This window comes from Dermochelys coriacea, chromosome 3 (genome assembly GCF_009764565.3).
Source record: "Dermochelys coriacea isolate rDerCor1 chromosome 3, rDerCor1.pri.v4, whole genome shotgun sequence".
Taxonomy (NCBI): Eukaryota; Metazoa; Chordata; order Testudines; family Dermochelyidae; genus Dermochelys; species Dermochelys coriacea.
The window spans coordinates 100,632,144-100,658,890 of NC_050070.1; the positions used below are offsets into that span (position 1 = coordinate 100,632,144).

Below are 26,747 nucleotides of genomic sequence, written 5' to 3' on the forward strand. Positions count from 1 at the left end.
TTTGGAGTACGATGCAGTGGGTGCTGGACTTCAGCAGGGCCAAACTGCAGAGGGATGGGTGTTGAGTGCAGTGGGTAGTGGGAGTCCACAGTGCTGGACTGTGAGGAGGGAGGAGTGGAATGCTGCGGGTAGAGAATGGAGCCAGGAAGTTGATAACAGTGTGGTGGTGGTGGTGAGAGGGGGGCGCAGAGGAAAGAGTTTTGCGACAGAGGCTGCAGGAGAGGGCGGGCGTGGAGCTGCTTGGTTTGAAAAGCTAGTATCGTCTGGAGTGTGTCCGATTGGCGCTTCATAACTGTTAAGAGCTGTTCCGTGGCTTCTTTCTGGTGTGCTGCATTCACCATATGTGAATGCATATGTGCACCATAACCTCACGTATAAGGTCCTCCTTAGTTCTTCTTGGATGCTTTCTAATTCTCTGCAGCCGTTCTGCCGCTGATAACAAAGAGGGAGGCTGTGTTCCCCAAGTCAGCTCTGTGAAGTTTAAATGCAACATTTTACAGAAGCAGTATTGTTTGCAACACAGACAACACTGTTTCAGTGCTTTAAAATATAGCCAGTATCCACACACCTCTCACAAACTAGCTGACCCCAGGCAAGCACACATGAGCCACAAGACCCCCAAAATGGTGAGGAGCCACAGGGGCAGGGTAAATCACTGTTCCTGGACCCTGCTGTACACTGGGCACGTGGCTCTTGACCACTTGGGGAGAGCCAGCACTGTAGGGAGGGCCTGATAATCATTCCAGTCCTCACACTTTCCACAGGAAGTGATCATTATGGAAGATACCTTGCTTCTGAGTGGGAGCAGGGTATCAAGGGAGGGTCTTCTCCAAGCCTGCGTCTTCTGCCCTGGCACCTATGCGGCTAGCCTGTCTGTCACTTTTTGTAGTTATGTTTCCCCTTTTAAATTTTTTTCCTCACCTTTGTTCTTAAGTGACTCACTCAAATAACAGGGGAAACCCATTAACTAAACTGCCGTACACCGAAGTGCTATCAAATGCTCAAGCGATTTGTTCTGTCATCTTGCATTCACAGTCACTGTGAATTGTTGCTTGTGACAATAGCAGATTAAAAAAAGGTTCAGACAGAAATGTGACTATTTAAGTTGATAGTCTCTCTCCCACAAAAACTGAAATTTGACTAAAGTTGTGAGGGTTAAAACTCCACTTCTCACAAGCCCCCTAACCCTGGAAGAAACTAGGGGATAAACCTGGTGAGATCCCCCACTGGAGTTAGGCTGAGTTGTGAAGCCTCTGCCTGGAAGCGGGGGATGGGGGACGGACAGCCAACAACCCAAAAAGCGGAGTCATAAAACTGCGGTTAGATATAAAAATTAAAGTGAAGCATTTCATGCTCCTTCCTCTTCTTTTTCGTTATCGTTTTCTCTCTTCCCGGGAGGTTATTTGCCACCAGTTTTAAGAGCCAGTGTCCTGCACGTTCCGACATGCAGCGGGGAGCCAGGGTGCAAGAGCGAATCCCACCCGGCTCCCCAGCAGCTGGCTGGCCGGGGCCACCTTTCTCTTCCTCGGGGCATTCCGCGGATGATCTCCCCTGCACCGCTCCCGCCTGTTCCCAAAGACGCGGGCGTTCCCGCTTCAGCACGTAGCTGCAAAGTGTGCATGCAAGTGACACATACGCACAGAGCTCCCCTCCAACACAAGCCCCCTACACTTGCGCCCTCCTCCTCCTCCTCCTCCTCCTCTCTTTCCGGCCGGATCCGTGTCTCTCCTTGCGACTCCTCCTCCTCCCCCGCCCGGCTAGCTGGGACTCGGAACCGGCGGGAGCTCGGCAGTCCGGCAGACCGGCCCCGGGGCGCCCCGCCCCGCCGGGGGAAGGAGAGGGGCACGAGGGGCCGAGCGCCCTGCACACCGCTCGCTGCTCCCGAAGATCTCGCAAAGCAGCCGGGAGAGGGGGCGGGCGGGCACCGTGCGGGGGAGCCGCGGGGATTCCCGGGCTCTTCGGGGAACGGAGAAACTTACTGCCTCGGCTTTCCTCTTGCAGCGGGGAGGTAAGAAAGGGGCCGGGGCCGGGGCCGCCCCTGTCTGTCCCTAGCTCTGGGCGGCCCTGTGCCCCACCCGCCTAAGGGATCCTGGGCGATCCCCGCCCTCTCCCAGCGTTGGCCTCGCCCTTACCCCGGGCTGGGGGCTAAGGGGTCCCTGCTCCCGGCTGGGAGCTTTGCTCCTGTCCCCACGGGCGCTGGGGGCCCGGCCCCAGGCTCGGAGCCCGCCCCGCTGTCCCGCCGGCTCTCCGAGGCGCACGGGGGGGGGGGGGGGGCACTGGGGGTTGGTTTCCGCGGAGGCGGGCTGCAGGCTGGGAGGCGAGCGGTGAAACTTAGCGGCCGGCAGGGCGGCTGTGCGGCGCCCGCGGGGCTGGGTGCGGGTGGCCGGCGGGCGCTCCCGCGGGGGTGGGGCGGCGGCGCACGCACTGCGGCCGGCAGCTGAAAACTTTCCCGCTTGTCTCTCCCCCTCTCCAGCTGCCGGACGAGTCCCGGCTGCAGCAGCAGGAGCAGCAGCTGAGGCGCCCCCGCTCGCGCGGCGGTCGGCGAGCCCGGGGCCATGGCGTCTCCGCGGTGCCCGGGGATGAGCAGGGGGCAGCGGCCTCTGGCCGGCCGTGCAGCTCCCGGACGGCGAGCCGCCTCCCTGGGCCAGGAATAAGTGTCCTGCAGCCGCCTCTCCGCCCCCGCCCCCGCCCCCCAGCATGGCTCTCTCGGCCCGGGTCGCTCTCAGGATGCTGCTGGGAAAGGGCCAGGCAATCGGCTGCCCAGCCGCCCACTGAATCGCCCCCGCCTCTCTGAAGAGGGCTGATGCCCCCGCGCGGGCGCCCAGCAGCCCCGGAGTTCGCTGGAGAGCAGAGAAGCAGCCGGAGCGGCTGAGACCTCGCACAGTCACTGCAGGTACGGGAGGCGGTGGGGTCGGGTGGGGTTTTAACCAACCTTCTCCTCCCCCGCCCTCCCTGACCAGAGAGCCAGTTACACGCCGCAGCCTCCCAAGTCAATCAGGAGTGACTTCGGAAGAGGGGCCACAGATCTGAGCTCGCCAGGCGGGGAAGACACGGGGTAGGGAGAGCAACGCAGCGCCTGTTCTGCCCATCGGTGAAACTCTACAAAGCTGGGAAGAAGGAAAGAGAGACACCCCTTCCTTCAACTCACTGCGCTAACCTGGGGCAGGAGAGGGGGGGCATGGTGGGAAGACTGAAATACAATTCTCACCTTCCATCAACTCTCCGCCTCCTAAATAGGATTTTGGCATGGTGGAGGCTGCCGGTCTCGTTGCAGCTGCTACACCCTCTTTTGTTGGGGTCTCACAATTCTGAAATACTTCCCAGGCTGCGATCGACTCAGTGGCAGGAGTCGCTTGTGAGGAGTGGAATCGAAACGGTTGTGCTTTCCCCGAGGCTGGTTTGCCTGTTCGTGTTTATTTGTAGAGAACTTCGATTTTTGTTTAGCTTTATGTTTGCTTTGACAGAAATGGTGGTGTACTGATTATTGGTGAGAGACAGATGGAAAATACAGGGGACTGTATTGTTTCCTTACATTCATACATAACTGATTACAGTGGACAGAAGCTTATTAGTAACTGTATGTTCCTAAAGGAGACTAATGGTACAGTTTAGAGGGTTAGGTGGTACTTTATATTTCTTCCTAGGCACAATCATTAACAGTAGTTCCATACAAGTCAAGCCATATATTGCTCTGCAGAATTGAAAACGCTTATCTAGCCAATATTTTAGGATTGAAGAGGTTAATTTTTTCATTCATTGTCATGCAATATGTTGATACAGAATTATTGTATATTCGTTTAAGTTCTTGGCAAAGTATATTTTATTCAATAGTTAAATATACAAAATAAGTGTCTTTACTGTTTGAAGGGGGATAATTCCCTTATTTTGTCCTTTTGGTATAACACCAGTTGCAAAACTACCAGTTGCAAAATGAGAGAGATTTGCATTTTATTACTATGCTTTTAAAGGATGAGGATTATATGGTTCAATAAAATTGTGTTATAAAGATTTCCTATTTTGTTGACACAGAAGTGATTGTTCTCTTATTTTGCTGTAAATAAAAGGCATTCTCATAAAGTAATGGGAGCCATATTAATACGTAGAAAGGAAAAAAGCCCCATCAAATTTCCCCTTTCTTTGTTTCTAAAATACTCTAGGCAAAATGTAGAAACTTTAAAAGCAGCAAATTATGTTTTCATTTTATAGAAACTGTAGTTGAATAATTTGGAAATACTGCGATGTTGTTCTAAGTTTGGAACATTTTAGTGTATATGTTGCCAGTAGCATTTACTTGTAGCAACATACTTTGAATATAATTATGGGACAATTAGTCTTTTGTCTTTAGCAGAAAACAGCACTCCATACGGGCAGATAAGATGCCTTAGATAGATTAGTAATTTGGAAAATAAAATCATATGTAATTTGTAGGTTGTTGGCATAGAAACATATTTTACTTGTTGCTCATTTGTTAGAGCCAGCGAGAAAGTGCAATATTGCTACAGGGAAACTGACTCACTGAGCTTAGTATAGTAAGATTGCTTTACTTGAATAGAAGTGAGCTACAACTGATGGATTTTACCCATTATAATTTTGTCAGAATCTAAGGGTTACTTTACTTGCACTGAAAACTCCATAATCAGATTAAAACAGTAAGGGTTCAATCCTGCAAGGAATTGAGCAATCCAGGTTTGATCCAGCAAAGCATTTAACCATGTACTGACCTGTAATTACACAAGTAGTCCCAGGTTCAATCCCTACTGATGACTGTGGTGGGGTTTATTAATTTACATATGTTTGTAGTCCCATTGATTTTAATGCATCTACTTGCTTGTTTGTGCTTTGGATCATGGCCAGAGTTCCCAGCCCCTTGCAGAATCAAGCCCTAATTCACTGAGGTATGTTTCCATTTCCTTGGACTTGCATGGTAATATGACAGAAAATACCTATTGCATAGCAAAGGAACCAGAATTTGTGGATAAAATGCTCATGGTTCATTCATATGTCTCATAAGGGGAAAACAATGGGAAAAACAGAAAATAAATAGTTAGTTTAGGGAAAAGATGAGACAAATTTATGGTACAACTAAAGTTGATGACTACTAACTGTAGCTTATTGGTTTGGAACCAAAATCTGAAACTTTTTACTACAGCAAAATTCTCATTGAAGTTGTTTAATCCAGATGAAAGTGTGATATTAAAAAAAGGGAGACTCAAAGGTTGCTGTCAGGAAAAGTTTACTATTTTAAGATCACTTTATTTTTTTGTACAGGAGTTTTGCTTGAGTAAAGACTGGAGCACTTGGCTGATATGAGAGCTTGATGTGACAGTTAATAGTAATATTTTGGTGTCATACATGTTGTTTTAAACCTTCTGATGTATTTTGTAAGCAGTGCAGTTATTTTATTCAGTAGGGGCTTGATCCTGCCCCTCTGAAGACACCAGGAGTCTTGCAATTGACTGCAGTAGGAGCAGAAACAGACCCTAGGTTGCAAACATCTCTGGTCTTCCCTGTTAAGATTTGTGGTTGCTTTTTTTGTTTTTAACCAAACAAAGAAAAGAGAGAATAAATAACTGAGGTAACCAGAAAAAAGTAGGGGGACAAAAGCAAAGATTAATCACCTAACCAATGTTTACATATTTTAAAATCACTATTTTTAATATTTATATTATGGCAGGTCCTAATAAGGATTGGAGGGTTGTTGTGCTAGGTGATGTACAAACACATAAAAAAGCCTGGCCCTTGCTCCAAAGAGTTCATAATCTAAGGCTCTGGTACTGAAATTAGATCTGTGTGAGTGGACTTGTGTGCCTACGTGGAATTGAATCTGAGTATTTTATGGGGTAGAAAAGAATGGGTAGAAATTCTAGTATCCCTATTATTATATAACTCTGATTCTTTGTCAGCTACGGTGTCTCATTAATTGGATAACTGACTGTAAATCACTAATAAAAGTTAAAATCCAAAACCATCAGAGTTAGAAATCTGCATATTTCTGAAAGAATAGCGTGCAATTTAAAAAAAAAAAAAATCAAAACACTATACTGTTAAGTTATCATCTGTGTGGCTGTGTGCATACAATGGGCGCATTCTTTAAGACAGTCAGAAATGTAGCAACTGTCTGAATTCCCTCTGTTAATGAGTACTCTGTATGTCTCATACCTTCTTGTAAAATAAGAAAATATTTAAGAGAAAATTTCAGCTGTTGATTCAGGATGAAATACCCTCTACCCAAATAATGCCTGAGTGATCAGGTTCTTTGCAAGTGGACCACTGATATGATGTGCAGACCATATTGTTATATAAAAGGGTTGAGTGCAGATGGCTTTTGACATTATACACAAAGACAGTCTTTGGAAAATCATGCAATACTGTGGAATACCAGCAAAAATAATTAGAATGATTAAAGACCATATGATAATACCGGATGTGCAGCCAGAGATGGTGACGTCGGCCAATGGTTTGCAGTGACAGTTGGAGGAAGGCAAGGGTGTAGTATGTCCCCACTACTGTTTGTACTGCTGACTGAGTAGGTCATGAGGAAAATAACAAATGAGGAGGCAAATGAGGAGTTTTTGGGGTAAACAATAATGCATAGTTGGTTAACCTCCGTTTTGAGAATGATGTTGTCCTGTTTAGTTCAACACGTTGCTTAATTGAAGAAAAGATCTAGCTTTTGGCAGATAACAGCGATACAAGTTGGCGTGTTCATCCGCAAGGGGAGGACAATATATTGGTATCAATGTTCCAAAAGTAACCATTAGAGTGAATGAAGAAACACTAGAAGTAGTAAATCATTTTACCTATCTAGAGAGTGAGATATGCAGCGACGCTGACGCTGCTGCTTTTGATATTTGTTGCTTATCCTCTAGCATAAACTACTTTCATATACCTGAAAAGATCTGGAAAAGTAGTATGATTGACAGACTCAAAAATATTAATTTTTAATATGAAGATCGTGTTTGTCTTCCTTTATGGAAGAGAGACATAGAAATTACCACAGAAATTGATAAGAATATTTATTCATTCTAAAGTAAATGCCTGCAGATGATCTTCAGAGTCCATCCATCAGAAAGAGTGTCTTGCTACACTGGAAATTCTAGCGTAAACAGATGTAAAATATCAAACATGATATAAAAACGTATGACAATGGACATATTTAAAATAAACTTTAAGGATTCCACCAGTACGACTTCCGTGGCAAGTGATAAGATGGACACCACATGGAAAGAGAGAAAGAGGGTGACCTAGAGAAACATTATGCAGAATAATAGAGACAGAAACCAGATCTATCAACATGACACTCAGAAGCCTGAACAGACCAGCACAAGACCAAATAAATGGTGGAAACTGGCGGACGCCCTATGCACCTGCACAAGGAGAAAGAATGCAAGTGGAGTGCAGAATAGGTTGGAAGGTTAAATCCTCTTTTACCTGGGATCAATGAGTGAGGCTCCTGTAGAGACTTATTGTGTGCTATAGCAGCAGCAGCTCCTCTCACCAGTTGTGCAGGCTGTTGTGTATACTTCCTCTGTCTTTATATGGAGCTTAAGTGGTGTGGAGGATTTTCTGCTAGTCCCCTATGCCTTGGGTGAAATTCACACTAATGGTACTGCAAGTAACTGTCATTCTATTGCAGCAATATTCATTTCTACACATGACAAAATTCAGTACATAGATGTACATGTTGCTCTTATTCTCAGTCAATTTTGGTGGAGACCACTCATGTGAACATGATAGCAGAAGTAGTCTCCAAAGTATTTTACTATAAATGAAATCACATTATTGTAACTGAATATTGTCACAGGATCAGGGTCTCCTCCTTTGAATCTAAACCTCTTGGTTTTTCCTAAATGCTTACTTTTCATAAAGGCCTTGGTTTAACTTTGGTATACATCTAGCTACAGGAGATGACCGTCTTTTAAAAAAGTATTAAAGAGCTACCGGCAGCCTTCAATTCTGCATTGAAAGTAGGTACAACGGCCAATGAGAAGGAATCATGAGCACAGAGCAGTGATTCTGATTTACAGTGCTGTGTCTTTACACAGCAGCAGTGTTGGGAGGAATACAATGGTTGGTTGAAAATAATGCAGTTCTGTAGAGATAATTTTGTAACAATATAATTCTGTATAGAGAAATTTTTTTTTCCCAGAGTCCTTTTCTGCTCCTCACTACTCTGCCTTGGGGAAGGAGATTGATATTGTTTCTCTGTATCCATGGTCCCAATGGCAGAAGAGTGTGCTAGAAAAGAGCAGAATAAGGTGTTTGCTGCAGTAGAGGACTAGTCAAGATAAATCCCACTTTCCCAGAGCTGGAGCTCTGGGGAGAAAGTACACTGCAACAGGATTCCCTGATGTAGTAGAGAGTCTAACATAAGCTCAAAGAATGGAGTTGTAGAAAGTAAAGCAACAAAATACATTTTGTGTGTGTGTGTGTGTGTGTGTGTGTGTGTATGTGTGGAGTATCTTTACAAATCTCGTGAGGCCTTTGCCATGAGTGGCATTTCAGGCTCCTATTGTACATTTCCATATATATTTTATTATTTTTAATACCCTTGTTGGAATCTTACTCAGTCATTCAGTTTGCTGAAAGTGTGACCATTTTCCCCCAGTGAAAAGAAGTAAAAAACTAAAGTATTTTTCTAAATTGTTTTTGGAGTTTAATGGTGAAATTCTGGCCTCACTAATGTTAGTGCCAAAGCTCCTATTGACCTCAAAGGGATCAGGATTTCATCCCTAGGGTTTCACTTATGCATATTTACCAAATTTGTTTTATATATAACTGTGATAGGGCCTTCAGTGGCCAGGCAGCCTAGCGCCTAGATCATTAGTTAGGGGCGGGGAGGGACCTGCCCTCCTTTCCCGTAGGTCCTGGGTCACTCACACCCCTAGACAGTGGAGATGGATCTTGCTCCCAGCTGGGGGGGAAGGGAGGCTTAGGACCTGTTGTCTGAGCTGCTCCCTGTGTAAGTCCTTTAGTTTGAGGCGTAGCCCTTCAAGTCCAATTTCCGCACGGTTAGGGCTTGGCAGTAGATTCCCCTTGACAGGGGAAGACTTATTTGGTTCCAGTGGCTGCATTGGCTGGCTAGCCAGCCGGCGGGCTGGCACAGAGAGAGCTCCTGCTTCTTTACCAGTCAGCCCCTGGCTGAGCCGGGCTCCCTTCTTTTCTCTCCCTTCCAGGCCTGGCATTGGCTGCAGGTATAATGGGGCGGGACTAGCTGAACTCAAAGGTTTTCTTTAACCCCTGCTGTGCCTGGCAGCCATTTCTATGCTCCTTTACAATAATCTATTCATAAAAATACAGAAAATAACTGAAGCTACTTTCCATCACAATCGCTCAGTGAAAAAATAATCAAGAAAGAACAGAAAATTCTACTTTTATGAATTTGCTGCTACTTACCTGCTGTTTCATAAGGGAGGGGGGATGGAGCACTTCAGGATTGCAGTCTTGGATTTCTTCCATAGAAAGAGGCAATCTGAGGCTGAGTTTTTACAATTTGTATATACTTCATTAGGGTTTGCGTTAGCGTGCTTGTAAAGTATGTGTTGCCTCTGCACCTAGTGGTATATAGAGGAAAACAACCTCATAGTGCCACCAGTTAATGGACTTACTATTTTAGCTCAGGTGGCAAAGGTGTGTACTTTGTTTCCTGAAGGTTCCAGGTTAAAACACCACTGAAGACCCATGGTAGGGTTTGTTGTCTATACACTCATAAATAAAATATGAAACCAGAATGGAGCTTTTAGAACTTTTACAATGACAACTGTAAGGATTCCCTCCACAACAGGAGGGAATTCAGAGAATTCCCAGGAATTTATAACTATTTTTATAATGCATGTTTTTATTTGTTTAAATCATTACAAAACCAGATTAATTAGGAGGCCTTTTAAAAAAAAACTTTTATGTTTGGTGTGATGTCACTATTGCCAGGATGTGACTTTTTTTTTTAACCCCCCCCCCCCATTATGAGCCTGAATGTTTCCACAAGAATATCTCTGCTTATTTGTAAGCAGTAGACTGTTATTGGAGAACAAGCTTTATACCCAATTAATGTTGTCACTTAAAATTTACTAAATATTAAGCTAAAAATATACAAAAGATGTTTGGTCATTCTTTCAATAGCATGCATTTAAACTTATCCACTTGACCTGCATTGTGGATCTTTACCATTCCTACTCTAAATAGTTCATCTTGCCCAAAGGTATTACATGCTAAAACACATGAGCAATATGACCAATAGTTGAATATTGTCATGAGTGAAATGAATTTCCAATTATTCAAATTTATTCCCATATTTAAAATTCATCCATGATTTGTTAGGGCTCAAAGCCTTAAAAACTGCAGTACAGTACTGCAGACCAGTGGCTCTTTATTGTAAAATGTTTAAGTCCAACTTTTATCAAAACCAATGAGCTCAGGCCCCACCTTCCCATCAGTTTGGGTAAATCAATATTCATATATCACTGCAATTAATGTAATGCCAGACTACAAAAGCACATTTACAATAGCAATAGCTTTCACCTTGACATGTTTCAGTAATGTGGATGAGCTTGTTTCTGTGCACCTAATTCAACCCAGTTATGGAAAGATTTACTCACACTGATACTGTGTAGAGGAACCCACAAGTCGCCACTACTCCCAGGAGAACAGGGACTCGAGGGGGAATGTAGTTAGAGACCTGAGGTTTAAGAGGAAACAGGCTTATTGGAAAGAATGAGGTGTCATAAATATAAAAGGAAGGGTAACCACCTTTCTGCATACAGTGCTATAAAATCCCTCCTGGCCAGAGGCAAAACCCTTTCACCTGTAAAGGGTTAAGAAGCTAAGGTAACCTAGCAGGCACCTGACCCAAAATGACCAATGAGAGGACAAGATGCTTTCAAATCTGGAGTGGGGAAAACAAAGGGTTCGTCTGTCTGTGTGGTGCTTTTGCCGCGAACAGATCAGGAACTCAGCCTCACAACTCCTGTTAAGTTAGTAAGTAATCTAGCTAGAAATGTGTTAGATTTCCTTTTGTTTAATGGCTGGTAAAATAAGCTGTGCTGGATGGAATGTATATTCCTGTTTTTATGTCTTTTTGTAACGTAATGTTTTGCCTAGAGGGATTCTCTATGTTTTGAATCTGATTACCCTGTAAGGTATTTACTATCCTGATTTTACAGAGGTGATTCTTTTACCTTTTCTTTAATTTAAAATTCTTTTTAAGAACCAGATTGATTTTTCATTGTTCTTAAAATCCAAGGGTTTGGGTCTGTGTTCACCTGTACAAATTGGTGAGGATGCTACAGGAAAGGGGGTGTAGGGCTTGGGGGGATATTTTGGGGGAAGACATCTCCAAGTGGGCTCTTTCCCTGTCCTTTGTTTCAACGCTTGGTGGCGGCAACATACGGTTCAAGGACAAGGCGAAGTTTTTAACCTAATCTGGTAAGAATAAGCTTAGGGGGTCTTTCTTGTATCTTAGAGTTCAGAGTGGGGAAGGAACCTTGACATGAGGGGATACATATTCAAGGGATAACCAGGACTCCAGGGAGCCGCCCATCTCCCCAGCTTGTCTTCCCCTCCCCCCGCCACGTTCCATCCTCCCAGTCCTCAAGCTGTTCCTTTTTTCTTTCTGCCAGCAAGGCCCTGAGGCAGCTGGATGATTCCACCTCCTCTTTCCACAGAAGCTCTACTCTGGGCACCACTATGGGGAGTATAGGGAATGGAGAAGAAACCGTTTTTTTGACCTTAGCACTAGCAACACAGTACTGCCCCCACCCCAACTGGGGTGGCTAGGTGCCTGGTTTTCGACTGGAAAGTCTGGTCAGATCTACTAGCAGATGCCAAAAGTCTGGTTACTGCAGGAGAGGGAGGTAGGGAGGCACTGGCTCATCACCCGCGCCAGCCTCTACTCAGCCAGGGCCGCCTGCTACCTGCATGGGGCAGCTGCACCTCCCAGCCCCAGCTCTGCGGGTGAGTCCCTTTCCAGCCGGGCTGGGGTGGAGGTGGAAAGAAGGGGAGAGCAGCGAGCAGTGCGTGAGGGGAGAAGAGGAGCAAACCAGGGATGGGGCTTCAGGGGGAAGGGCTAGGGGAGGTTCAGGCACTCCTGATGTAACGTCTGGTTTCTAAGTATTACAAAGTTGGCAACCCTAACTGCGGCTGGACAGGAGGAGTCATTATAGGGAATACTTCCTCAGTTCCTGCAGCCCTGAGGGATGCATGAAAGAGTTTTTAGTAAGAGCTGGAAAAAAGCGCACAGGAAATGTAACAGAATCTCAAGCAGTAATTTGCATTTTGTTATTGTCAAGACTGTACATGAAAAGACAAAGGTTTCAAGCCCCATCCAGACATGTCTAGGGGAGGAAAGCAGATGAGACTGGCCCAAGAGTTTGAGAAAGCCAGGTATAGACAGCTCTTCTAATTTATTTCCCTTAATAGTCTATACATAGAAATGAAATGAGACCAGGTTTTAAAGTGGCTTAGAAGTAATTGTGCAAACATGTATGCTATTTTCATTCTTTTCCATTCCTCTAAAACAAAGGCTATCGAAGAATTTAGATTGGGGGGGGGGGACCTCCTTTTAACCCAAATGATTGAGTTTAAACCAGTATTGTTTTCTTTTAAATCACAGAAGTGTTTGTCATGGTGGACATAGTTACAGCATTAGATCTTGTCCCCTTTGAAGTGTGACTTGTGCTACTAGGTCAGTTGCATACTTTTGAAAATTTTACTCTTTTACTAAGCTTCATTTCAAAATAGTTAATTTCGTTTTCAGGCTTGGTGTTGGTAAAATTTAAGAATGAAAGTTTATAGTATTGTTGTAGTGTGTTGGACCCAGGGTATTAGAGACACAAGGTGGGTGAGGTAATATCTTTTATTGGACCAACTTCTGTTGGTGAAAGACAAATTTTTGATCCTCACAGAGCTTTTCTTCAGGTCTGGGAAAGGTACTTAAAGTGTCACTGCTAAAGACAAATAGTCAACACTAGGACTGTTGATTAATTGCAGTTAATTCACGTGATTAACTCAAAAAAATTAATCACGATTAATTTCAGTTTTAATTGCACTGTTAAACAATAGAATACCAATTGAAATGTATTAAATATTTTGGATGTTTTTATACATTTTCAAATATTTTGATTTCAATTAAAACACAGAATATGAAGTATACAGTGTTCACTTTTTATTATTGTTACAAATATTTGCACTGTAAAAATGATAAAGAAAATAAATAGTATTTTTCAGTTCACATCATCCAATACCATAATGCAATCTTTTTATCATGAAAATGCAACTTGCAAATGTAGATTTTTGTTTGGTTGTTTTGTTTTTCAGTGGAGTTACATAACAATGTAAAACTTTAGAGCCTATAAGTCCACTCAGTCCTTCCTCCTGTTCAGTCAAACACTAAGATAAACAAGTTTGTTTACATTTATGGGAATTAATGCTGCCCTCTTATTATTTACAAAGTGAGAAAGTGAGAACAGGCATTTTATAGCTGGCATTACAACGTGTTTACATGCCAGATATGCTAAACATTGATATGCCTCTTCATGATTTGGCCACCATTACACCATGCTTCCATGCTGATGATGCATTCATTTAAATTTGTGACTGAACTTCTTGGGGGAGAATTGTATGTCTCCCACTCTGTTTTACCCGCATTCTGCCATATATTTCATGTTATAGCAGTCTTGGATGATGACCCAGCACGTGTTCATTTTAAAAACGCTTTCTCTGCAGATTTGACAAAACGCAAAGAAGGTACCAATGTGAGATTTCTAAAGATAGCTACAGCACTCGACCCAAGGTTTAAGAATCTGAAGTGCCTTCCAAAATCTGAAAGGTGTGAAGCATGCTTTCAGAAGTCTTAAAAGACCAACACTCTGATGCGAAAACTATAGAACCAGAATGACCAAAAAAGAAAATCAGCTTTCTGCTTGTGGCATCTTGGATGATGAAAATGAACATGCATTGGTTTGCACTGCTTTGGATCGTTATCGAGCAGAACCCCTCATTACAATGGATGCATGTCTTTTAGAATGGTGGTTGAATTATGAAGGAACATATGAATCTTTAATGCATTTGGCACATAAATATTTTGCAACACCAGCTACAACAGTGCCAAGTGAACACCTGTTCTCACTTTCAGGTGACATTGTAAACAAGAAGAGGATAACATTGTCTTCTGCAAATATAAACAAACTTGTTTGTCTGAGTAACTGACTGAACAAGAAGTAGGACTGAGTGGACTTTGTTTTATTTTTAAATACAGTTATATTTTGTACATAATTCTACATTTGTAAGTTCAACTGTCATGATAGAGATTGTATTACAATACTTGTATGAGGTGAACTGAAAAATACTATTTTGTTTTTTATAGCACAAATATATGTAATAAAAATAGTGAGTACTGTACACTGAGTTGTGTTGTAATTGAAATGAATATATTTAAAAATGTAGATCCATCCAAAAATATGTAAATTGTATTCTATTATTGTTTAACAGTGTGATTAATAGCGTTATTAATCTTGATTAATTTTTTTAATCGCTTGACAGCCCTAGTTAACACATTTTGTGAGACCATTTTAAAGTGAAGTAGCCCATCAAAACCTCTGCAGACATAGGACAAAAAAAGGGGAGGGGTTAGTGGGTTACTGATTGTTTTTTAATAAGCCATAAATCCATAAATGTCTTTATTCAGACCATGATTTTTAGCAAAACATCCCAGTGGCTCCAGGAGGCCCTGGAGGAGGGGAGGGAAGCAGAGGAACTCTGACCTGTGGTTGGAGCTATGTTTGGACAGTGAAAGTTTTGGGGTGACTCCAGATGGGAAAAGATAGGTTTGGGAAGATGAAGGGAATTGTAGAAGTATGAGTGGAGGATGGGAGTGCCCTGAGAAGGGTAAGTGTAGTGGGGTGAGTAGTTGTGGGGGGGGGGGGAAGGTTGGGATAGTAGAAGGAACAAACATTGGGGTATGCATTAAGACAGTGGTTCTCAACCAGGGATACGTGTACCCCTGGGGGTACACAGAGGAGTTCCAGGGGGCACATCAACTCATCTAGATATTTGCCTGGTTTTACAACAGGCTACATAAAAAGCACTAGTGAAGTCGGTACAAACTAAAATACCTCAGACAACGTCTTGTTTATATATACTATACACTGAAATGTAAGTACTATTTATTTATATATATATATATATATATAATATTTATATGCTTAAAATGAGAAGGTAAGCAATATTTCAGTAATGCTGTGTTGTGACTTTTTTTGTATTTTTATGTCCAATTTTTAAGCAAGTAGCTTTTAAGTGAGGTGAAGCTGGGGGTATGCAAGTCAAATCAGACTCCTGAAAGGAATGCAATAGTCTGGAAAGATTGAGAACCACTGCATTAAGGGACAAGGAAGTGAAGGTTGGTGAATATATTTGGGGATGGAAAGGAATGACTGGGGGGGGGGGGGAAGTGGAGAGAGTGTATCCTAGAGAAGGATGCCAGTTTGTTTGTTTGCTCTGTGCAGGGGGAGACACAGAATTGGCCATAGATTCCTACTTACTTTTCAAACCGTATTGTTTGTTTCCATCCTACTACTGTGTCTGCTTTATTCTCCCAGGATTTGGCCCCAGTGACTTGTGTACAATGTGGAATATGAGTGAGGCCCTAAGTGCCTTGTTGAAGACAGTTCAGTAGTTTGACTATATTTTTATTAGAAAAATATAACTTGCTTCCTGAGGCCTCGATCCTGCAAATACTTATGATATGAAAGATAGTCATGAGCATTTGCAAAGTTAGTTGTGAGCGTGGCAGAGCTCCGACCTTGTCCCATGGATCCTGCACTTCCAGGCGGTTTATGCTAGCGTCAGAGTCTCACTGCAACCCTCCACGTAGCCCTTCTCTCTCTAGGGCCAGGGATACAGTCTACTGAGCCCTTTTCATCATAAGCCAGCAATGGAGGTTGGTGAGAGAATTCCCACAGTCTCCATTGCTCCTACGGCCTCACGCCAAAACAGTTTAGCCTCCTGTCCTGACGGGCCTGTTTTCCTCTCCCAGGAGGTGTTTCTGTAGTGGTGGGTTGGGGGGAACCCGGGCTCGCCCTCTACTCTGGGTTCCGGGCCAGGGACCCTAATGGTAGCAGTTGTTGGCAGCCAACCTTTTCCTGCCAGAGTTGCTGTGTTTCCCTGGACCACTTCCCCGCAGCTCTCCTGCTTTTCCCTTCTTCACCCTTACCTTAGGGCTCCCTTACTAATGACTTGAGGGTCTCTTCATTAACCAGCCCTTCAGCCACACTTCCTCTCCCCAGCTCCTCTCTGCCTGACTGGAGTGAGCCCTTTTATATTATCAGACGGGCCTTAATTAGAGTCAGGTGGTCACATTAGCTTAATGGCCTCACCTGACTCTTTGCAGGTTAATTGGAATCAGGTGTTCTCATTAGCCATTCCTGTGTTAATGAGCCGTGTTCTCATTAGCAGTCCCTGCCTGCTCTGGTCACTCGGGGAACAGCAACCTGTTCATCCAGTGGCCAGTAGATCCGCCTTTGGCTCCTCTGCTGAACCCGACTGGCTTGGAGGGAGGAGGGCAACTGCTGCTGGGCCTTGGGCTCTTGCTGCTGCCGCCACCTCTCCAGCTGCTCCCCTGGCTGGGCCGGACACCACCCACCCCCCTTCTCTGCTACCTGGTTGCTGGCTAGCTGCTGGACCCCCCCCCCCCCACTTGGGTGCTGCTACTGCTCCAACTACAGCGCCTTGGGGGGAGGGGGCTGCTGGCCTGCTCCCCAGGGTGGGGGTGTGAGGGACCCTTACCCCAGCCATTGCTACTGCTGCTGTGGATGACACCACCACCACCCGTGAGAGGTCCTCTCTGCCTGCCTGGCCACCGGGCTGCTGCCTGGGGCTGCTGCTGCCTTTGCTACCTGGGAGCTGCTGAGGGGAGGGGACAAGGCCATCTGCTGCTGGGGGAGCGCACAGGGACTCTGCAGACCACTGTGGAGGGGGCCTTAAGGCTGAATAACTTTTGAACTGTGCTCTTGTGATGGGGGTTTTGACTGTGTTTGTTGGGACACGGGGTGTGGCGTGGAGCCTGCCCCCACCCATCTGTGTGTCTCCCTCAACCCCCCCCCCCCCACCACCACCGTCATCGCTGCCCCCTCCACCACCCCCAGTGGACACTTACCATCTGCCTCAAGCTCCTGCCTCTGGGCCTCCGCTACTTGCTTGGCCTGCTGCGCCCTTTCCCCACCTTTTGGGCCTGAAGCAGCAGCCAGCCCGCACTGACTCTTTGCAAGCGCAGGTGGGTGCACTTGCCCCCCCATCCTGGACAGGCCCTCTTCAGCAAGCCCCCAGCTTTGTCCCTTGCTACCTGCCCCATTTTGCCCCTTGCAACCTTTTTGCCCTCCCTTTTACCCCAGCACCTCGCTAGCTTCAGTTGGTTTGCCTGCCCTGCCCTTTTCCCTCTGCAGCATTTGTTTGTTTGCCCGCCCCGGCCTCTGAAGCTAGCTCCTTGGTTCTCTGTCCTGCCTCCATCCTGGTTCTTCTCCCTCCCCACGGGGTATCCCTTCCCTGATTGGCCCCTTACTTAGTGCACCCATGCCCCCTCCCATGTGCTTGTGCCCATCCACTGTTTGAGTTTGCCCCATCTCACTGCACTCCCCTAATGTTGTTATGACCCCCCTCCCCTAGTGCAGCTAGAGGAGCTGGATTCCTATCCTGAGTCAGTGACTGCCCCCCCACAACCCCTTGATAGCCCCCCTGCCCAGCCCACCCCTTTAGGCGCCCTCCTCCCCTGCCTGCAGCCTAGCAGGGAGGTGTGGTTAACCTGCCTCCCTTTTCCCCTCCTCTCTCTGGTGTTTTCCCCTCCCTCCTTGCTCATTATGGCAGGGGACATGACGGGTGGGGCCCCTCCAGTAGCCCCAGACACCCTTCCCCCGCCTGCCCCTCCGTCACCCCCCCAAGCCTCTACCTCAACCGCCGCTGCCAAACCACCTGCCACCGCCCCCGCTGGGGCGCCGGCAGCGGCGGGCACCGGAGTGACCTCCACTGCTGACACGTCCCTCGCCCCCTCAGATTCCAGGGGAGCCCCCCCCAGCCGGCGGGAAGGGCCAGGGTAAGAAGGGGAAGGGCCCCGCCAAAAAGACCAGGCCCTCCATGGCAGGGATTGTCCCCACTGCCGCGGCCCTGCCACCAGCCGGGTGTCCCTCCCGTAAGCCCAGGTGGCGGCAGCCCCCCCACCTGCTGCTACATCATCTCTCCCGCCCACCGCCTCCGCTACCAGCTATAGAGGCCTTTCCCACCCTGACCAGGAAGCACGGCGTCCGTTGCCTCCTGGTGCCCGCCTCGCCCCACGTGGAGACCTACATGCGGGTGTTGGCGAGGGCGGTGGGGCCCATGGCCATTGTGGCGGCCTCCAAAATGTATGGGAAGGTCGTCTTCTTTTTAGCATCGGAGGCCGCTGCCCAGGAGGGGGTGGAGAAGGGCCTGGCAGTGCGGGGTGTGTTCGTCCCCGTGGAGCCGCTGGATGACCTGGGCGTCCGCCTGGTCCTGACCTCAGTCCCTCCCTTCCTTCCGAATGCCGGCCTATTACCTGCCTTTTTGAACCTGGGGAAGCCCATTTCTGTCCTGAGCCCTCTCTCACTGGGCTGCAAGGACCCCGCCCTCACTCATGTCCTCTCGTTCCGCTGGCAAGTGCAGCTTCAACTGCTGCCGGCGGCGCATGATGGAGAGGTGCTTGAGGGGTCCTTTTTGGTCCCCTACCAGGGAGTCCATTACCAGGTGCACTATTCCACGGGGGAGGCCCGGTGCTACCTCTGCCAGGAAATGGGGCAAGTCCGGAGGGACTGCCCCTTGGACTGGCAAGGAGGGGCATCCGGGACCCCCGAGCCCCAATGGGGCGCCGGTCCCGTCATCACCGGTGCCCCTGGTTGCCCGGCACCCGGAGCTGCCCCTCCTCCTACTCAGTCCACCACTGCTCCCGCTCGGGCCCAAGGCGTGCTTCCCCCAGTGTGCCCAGACAAGCGGGAGAGCCCCGCTTTTGCTGCCTGCAATCCAGCGGGGCCCCTAGAGGAGGGTGCGGCAAGGAATCCGCCCAGCATGGGAGAGGACCCGCCCAGGGGGAATCTTCCCTCCCTCATGCCGCTCCACCGCTGCCTCCCACAGTCTCTGAGCCATCGCCCCTGCCCCCGATCCGACTCCTGTTAGCTGGCTGATGCTATGGAGGGCTGAGCCCTAGTCCAGGGGAAGTGGGGCAAGCAGAAGGCTCAAGCTCCACTCCTTTTCACTGATGTGGAAGCCCTCCGGAAGACCAGAAAAGGGGAACTGATGCCGAGCCCTCTGTCTTGCCTGCGGGCGTGTTCCATCCCCCAGTACAGGCTGAGACTGCTTGGCACAGCAGTCTCTCCCAAAGCAGCCCACTCTGCTTGCCTATGGTTCTGTGATTCCCTCCAAGTTCTCCCACATCCTCCTCAACTGCTGGGAGCTGCATCCTGAGCAGCTCTGAGCTCTCCCTGCTGAAGAATGTCAAAGCAGGACAGCAGTTCTCCCCTCCCTGCCCCGGCATCCTCCCTTCCCCACTTCCTGCAGCAGCCCCTGTGTTCCTAGTGGAGGGCAGAACAGGAGCATTCCACATTAATGATTTGCTCTTTGTTCCCCAAACTGAGCAGCTCGCTCAGCTGTTAGCTACTTCCCTAGCTTTGAGAGGGGAGGAGCGCATGCCTGAAGGGCAGCAGAGATCAAAACAGTGAGCAGAGCGGTCAGGGCAGGAATGATGGGATGCTGGCGGAAGCCAGTTCTGTCAACAAAACAAACAGCAGTGTCTACACAGATGCTTTATCGCTTTAGCTTTGCTTCAGAAAGTTTTATGCCTCTCATTGAGGTGATTTTATTTTGTTTGCAGAGTTTTGTTGCCAAAAGTAGCTTTATAAAAGGCAGCTTTTACCAACTAAACTTTATAGTGTAGACAAAACCTTAATCCATCCCTGGTAGGTGACCAGCTTCTCAGACAAGAGAATCCATGTGGTGAGTGTGATATATAATGTATATAACCTGCTTTGCACTCTTCCAAATGTGTTGGGATCCAGCTGGATTTCCATAGAAAATCATAATTGTGGCAGCAGAAAATTGCCCAAAGCAGCAAAAATAAAATTAAATTAAAAAAAGAAATGCACCATTTTCACATCTCTAGAGCACAAAGCCATTAGGGCAGATTAAACAAGCTTATGTCTGTGTACAAAAGTCAAAGGATGAACGTTGTTAAGCATTACTTGCTTTATGTGGATCTGCAAGAGAACTATCAATCATGGAGGTAAAAACACATACCTTGAGTCACCGCAGAGAGCTGAAAACGAGCCAAAAACTCCGGCCTGGGGTTTGTCACCCAAGAAAATGAGAGATGATAGGGTGTAATGTCATCGTGACTTTAGTAGATTGATCAAATTAAAAGGGATGGATGGCTTGTATTTATCATTTTATATTTTGTTTACTGTTCTGAATTTCAGTGGAGTATATTTTATTTGCCAAACATTATTTTTTTTTATTGCTCATTTTCAGGCTAGGTTTTGTTTTTATTAAAACAGATGCCATATTTTTATATTGCAACAACTCTTCCCCACTCTGCACATACAGTAAAATGAATAGAGAACAGGGTGGGAATCCATTCTCCCTGCTTCTTAGGACAAACATTCACAAGTTACGAGAAAAGATATCATAGCCACGTATCCAGCCTTCTGTTCAAGGCTCTGAATGTTTATCTGAATCTGTTAAGGTCTTCTTAAGGCCCAACACTCAAGAAACTATTACTTCCTTCAAACAGTTCCTTGTTTCTCCCCTCTTCTTCCCCCACCCCGCCATTCCCTTATGGGGAAGAAGTTTGTGTAGGTGGCCTAGTACCCCATCTCTAGTTTATTTGGTATCAATTGGTGGGCCCAGTACATTTCTAGGGTCTTTTGGTGTCAAGTTCTCTGTCTTCTCTTCTGAGGTTTCCTTTCTTCTACCACCAGAAAATTCTATCCCCACTTAATTTTAACCCCACTGATCTTCTGTGACCCCATAACATCCCCTTCTCTCTAGATGTCCCGAAGAAGTACTGTTTCTGTACTTCATCCTTTCCCCCCACTCCTTTGTCTCCATTTCTTTTCACCTCTTTGTTTTACTGCTCCTGCATCAAAGTATGTATTCCCTAAAGGTATGTCTACACTGCACATGCCTTTCAGCAGTGTGTAGAACACATACTTTACATGACTCCCTAATATGGGTATGAATAGCAGTGTATATCGTGAGGCACTGCTGAGATGAGTAGAATAAAGAAAGAGCCAAACCCTGGGGCATATATCCTACATGGATCTCTACATGCCCAAGCAGCACCTCCTGTTTACACTGCTATTTTTAGCAGTGTAGTAGTGTCCCTCTGTTTCCTCTCTGCGAGTATAGACTCCAGCAGCGGAGAAAGGCTCTGGGAGCTCCCTGTTGCTGGGACTTACCCCATTGTCTCCCCATGCCAGAGCCTTTCACTACCAAGTGTAACTACACACCACAATGTGGACATAGCCTCCTTTTCACTGTGGAGTGTATGGTCTTAGATGTAGCTGAAGGGGGTGGGAGTGGTGCTGGTGCCACCCAGACTAGCCAAATGCTTCAGCTGTTAGCCAAGTGAGAAGCCAGCAACTCAATGCTTCATCACTGTGTGACTCATTTAGTTTGTGAATTGGAGCCTTCCAAAATAACTCCTAAGTTTATGTAACCCCCAGCAGTTCAGGAGAGACATGATTTTCTATTTGCATTATATCAGTTTTACACTGATGTAACTGCTTTGAAATTAATGCAGTTGCTCTAAACATCATGAAACTGGTTTAAGAGAGTGGACGATCATGCTCTTTGGACTCAGAATAAGGAGGTATAGGATATAGGAGTTTACTCTTCCTTGGCACAATCTTCAGTTACTTACTCAAATAATTATTTTTGACTTCTGGTTTGCTGACTGTTTGTTGTAGCAACCAGGCAAGGTAACAAACTTCAACAGGACTTTATTTTTAAAGTGGAAACCTCTTTACCAAGATGCTGCTGCACCCTTGGTAGCTCTCACTCCGCCTCCTCAACTTCTCCCCCACTTCCTGTTTCCTGTCCTTTCAGACTCCCAACAGTCAGTGCTCCCAATTCTAATACTTACAAGCAGCATCTACACACCACATTCCCATCTCTCTTAAGAAACTCTTCCAATTAAAATAAACATTGTTGTTCTAACCACAGGAACAAATATGAAACAAGACACTACACTGTTGGGCAGAAATATTGCACTGAAAACACTGAAGATACTACATAACATAATCTCCATATCAGACAGATGGTCGTCTGGGTCTGACAGGCCGACTTGCAAGCCCTGGTTCCAGTGCAATGTCTTGTTGTGTTGATACTACGGTGAAGTCATGCTGACTGGGTGTTGGCATAATCTCCTCTTGGTGCATAGGCAGGTGCAAGATAAAAAGCATTCCATACCCGCCTATCAGAAAGTCGATAGGTGTAAGGTTGCTCTGTTCGTGAAGACAGAGGCAAAAAAAGCACTAAGTCAGCTCCCAGATTACTGCACTGGGCAGCACAGCATGGGGAGGAGGTGACCAGCCCTCTGTGGAGAAAGAAGTGGTTCAGGACTATTTAGAAAAGGTGGACGAGCACAAGTCCATGGGGCCGGATGCGCTGCATCCGAGAGTGCTAAAGGAGTTGGCGGATGTGATTGCAGAGCCATTGGCCGTTATCTTTGAAAACTCACGGCGATTGGGGGAAGTCCCGGACGACTGGAAAAAGGCTAATGTAGTGCCCATCTTTAAAAAAGGGAAGAAGGAGCATCCGCGGAACTACAGGCCAGTCAGCCTCACCTCAGTCCCTAGAAAAATCATGGAGCAGGTCCTCAAGGAATCAATTCTGAAGCACTTGGAGAAGAGGAAAGTGATCAGGAACAGTCAGCATGGATTCACTAAGGGCAAGTCGTGCCTGACTAATCTAATTGCCTTCTGTGATGAGATAACTGGTTTTGTGGATGAGGGGAAAGCAGCGGACGTGTTGTTTCTTGACTTTAGCAAAGCTTTTATTACAGGGTCTCCCACAGTATTCTTGCCAGCGAGTTAAAGAAGTATGGGCTGGATGAATGGACTATAAGGTGGATAAAAAGTTGGCTAGATTGTCGGGCTCAACGGGTAGTGATCAATGACTCCATGTCTAGTTGGCAGCCGATATCAAGCGGAGTGCCCCAAGGGTCGGTCCTGGGGCCGGTTTTGTTCAATATCTTCATAAATGATCTGGAGGATGGTGTGGATTGCACCCTTAGCAAGTTTGCAGATGACACTAAACTGGGAGGAGAGGTAGATACGCTGGAGGGTAGGGATAGAATACAGAGGGACCTAGAGAAATTAGAGGATTGGTCCAAAAGAAATCTGATAAGGTTCAACAAGGACAAGTACAGAGTCCTGCACTTAGGACGGAAGAATCCCATGCACTGCTACAGACTAGGGACCGAATGGCTAGGCAGCAGTTCTACAGAAAAGGACCTAGGGGTTACAGTGGACGAGAAACTGGATGAGTCAACAGTGTGCCATTGTTGTCAAGAAGGCCAATGGCATTTTGGGATGTATAAGTAGGAGCATTGCCAGCAGATCGAGGGATGTGATCGTTCCCCTTTATTCGACATTGGTGAGGCCTCATCTGGAGTACTGTGTCCAGTTTTGGGCCCCACACTAACAAGAAGGATATGGAAAAATGCGAAAACATCCAGTGGAAGGCAATAAAAATGATTAGAGGACTGGAACACATGACTTATGAGGAGAGGCTGAGGGAACTGGGATTGTTTAGTCTGCGGAAGAGAAGAATGAGGGGGGATTTGATAGCTGCTTTCAACTACTTGAAAGGGGGTTCCAAAGAGGATGGAGCTAGACTGTTCTCAGTGGCAGCAGATGACAGAACAAGGAGTAATGGTCTCAAGTTGCAGTGGGGGAGGTTTAGGTTGGCTGTTAGGAAAAACTTTTTCACTAGGAGGGTGGTGAAACACTGGAATGCGTTACCTAGGGAGGTGGTGGAATCTTCTTCCTTAGAAGTTTTTAAGGTCAGGCTTGACAAAGCCCTGGCTGGGATGATTTAGTTGGGGATTGGTCCTGCTTTGAGCAGGGGGTTGGACTAGATGACCTCCTGAGGTCCCTTCCAACCCTGACATTCTATGATTCTAAGGTTCCTTTTCTCTATGATTTTAAGAGCAGCTATGAATGTATGGTCCCCTTTACATAAAATTCCAGGTTTTCGGATTCTAACAAAGGAACCACACTCGAACTTTGGTTCCTTAGCACCCTGCCGCTTGTCTGTGAAAGCCTTATACTTTGCTTGGTTCCGTTCAACTGTTTTTCTCACATCATCCTCGGTTGGGGCCTCAGGTTGTGCCTTTTAACAATCCAGCAATGTTCAGTTTAGTATTCATCTGTTTCCCATGCAGTAACTCTGCGGGTGATCTTTTCATTGTGGCATGTCGTGTAGCCCGGTATGCTTGCAAGAAATCAGTAGTAAAGGTTATCCACAATCGCCCTTCCAGTTTAGCCGTTTGCAAACTCTCTTTCAAACTTCTGTTAAACCGTTCGATTTCCCCATTGGCTTGAGGGTAATATAGGGATGACCTTCTGTGTAAAATGTTCCTCTCTGCTAGAAAAGTTTCAAACTCCAGGGAAGTAAATTGATTACCATTATCTGAAACCAGTTCTTTGGGGTTACCTTCCTTGCTAAAAACTGAAGAGAGGAACTTAATTACTGTAGCAGAAGAGATTTGTGATGTAAATGCTACCTCAGGCCATTTACTGAAATAGTCTATTAAAGTGATGGCATAACGGCAGTCACTTGGAGCAGTATCAAAGGGTCCTACAATGTCAATCGCTACTTTTCCCATGCAGATTCAGGAAGAGGAACAGGCTGTAATGGAGGGGTACATGTCACTGCTGTCTTATCAGGTATTTGGCAAGTGACACAAGATTTTATGAGTGCTTCAATTTGAAAGTCCATCCCTAGCCGCCAATACAGATCCTGTAGTCACTGTTTGGTTCTGATAATTCCTTGATGAGTATTGTGTGCCAGGTGTATGAGTGTGGTTCCTTCGTTAGAATACGAAAACCTGGAATATGTGCAGTAGTGCTTTTTGTCCATGCTCAGCACAGTAACATCTGGTATTGTAACTGCATGCACCTGTTAATTGAATTGGCTGCTGCAACATACTTTAGCAAAATGCCCAATCTTTTTGCAATGATTGCACTGAGCTACTTTTGCCGGACATCCTGCGTAGCTTGCAAGGTGTTGTGGGGATCCACAGCGAAAGCATGCTTTTACTGTATTTTGAATTTGCTGATTCGGTGGTTTTCCATTAGTTTTCCTCTTGTAATCATTTATCTGCAGCGATAGTGAACTTTTCTGCAAAGGAGTCACAACCTGGACTGTGCTTCCTGTATCCATGCTCATTATTTTGGCTTCAGCTGTAGCTGACTCAATCTGAGTAGCAATGGTTATTGCTCTTTCTAGTGTAAGTTGTGGTTCTAGGAATAAGCGTTTTCTTACACAAAGCATGGTTGTTTTCTCAATGAGCTGGTCTCTAGTCATCTCATCTGCCATATTCCAAAGTCACAAATTACAATCAGACTCCTCAGGGAAGCAATATATTGCATTATAGTCTCCCCTGGTTTCTGCTCATGCTGGCGAAATCTGTAGCGATTAGCTACTACATTCACTTTTGGTACAAAAATGTTCTTTAATGCCGTGAGTGCAGTCTTGAATTTATCATCTGCAAGGGGAAAAGTGTAAAATATACGCTGCCCTTCTACTCCAAGGCAGTGGATTAGCAGAGCATATTTTCTTACTTCAGAAATCTCTGTAGCAGTGATTGCAAGCAGATAAGTCTCAAACATATGGATCCAGGCAGTAAAAGCAATTGGAGGCTCACCTGGGCTTTGCAGAAAGGGTACAGGTGGGTTCAGAGGCAGAAGATCCATCCTCGTTACCAAAATGTTGTAGCAACCAGGCAAGGTACTAACAAACTTCAACAGGACTTTATTTTTAAAGTGGAAACCTCTTTACCAAGCTGTTTTTTTTCACCCTCAGTAGCTCTTTCCACCTCCTCAACTTCCTCCTACTTCCTGTTTCTTGTCCTTTCAGACTCCCAACAGCCAGTGCTCCCAATTCTAATAATTACAAGCAACATCTACACACCACACCATTCCTTTAAATACTGTGCATGAAATCCTGGCCCCTCTGAAGTCAAAGGCTAAACTCTCATTGACTTCAGGTCAGGATTTCACCCATTGGCTAGTTATGGAGCCAGCGTATGCCACCCTCTGGCATGTACCTGGCCTTGCAAAAATCAAAGGCCCCCAAAAAATCAGATTTGTTTTTTGTGAACCAAGCCCTTAGTGCATAAAGTGCATAAAGTCAAATAAGCTCTCAAAGGACTAAAAAAAATTTAGTTCAGAGCCATGGCAATCAATTTCAGTTTAAAAAAAAAAATGCAGTTCCAAAAGACCCCAGATGCCTATTGGAATGTAATTTATCCAAAGGAGCCATTCTAATTTATCTCATCCTGTTATGTGTATTTAACAGTTCCAAAATATATAATTTTATCATTTGGATTTTAAAGTGTTTGTAAAATAAGTTGTACATGATACATCTAGCATTCCAAATGGAATCTACTTTAAGAGTAAGAAGGGTTTTTTCCTGTTTTCCTGGTGATATTACTTATATTTATAGTAATATACAAGGCTACAACAATGAGTTAA

General features: G+C 45.9%; 1 protein-coding gene across 1 annotated transcript in view; it reads left to right on the plus strand.

Annotated features, from left to right (window-relative positions):
- The first annotated feature begins 1,692 nt into the window (after positions 1 to 1,692).
- TMEM200A (transmembrane protein 200A) overlaps positions 1,693 to 26,747 on the plus strand; it is a 79,754-nt gene continuing 54,699 nt past the window's right edge. The window contains exons 1-2 of the mRNA XM_038397910.2: positions 1,693 to 2,008; positions 2,474 to 2,893. The gene's annotated coding sequence lies outside the window, so the exon portion shown is untranslated. The remainder of the gene's footprint in view (positions 2,009 to 2,473; positions 2,894 to 26,747) is intronic.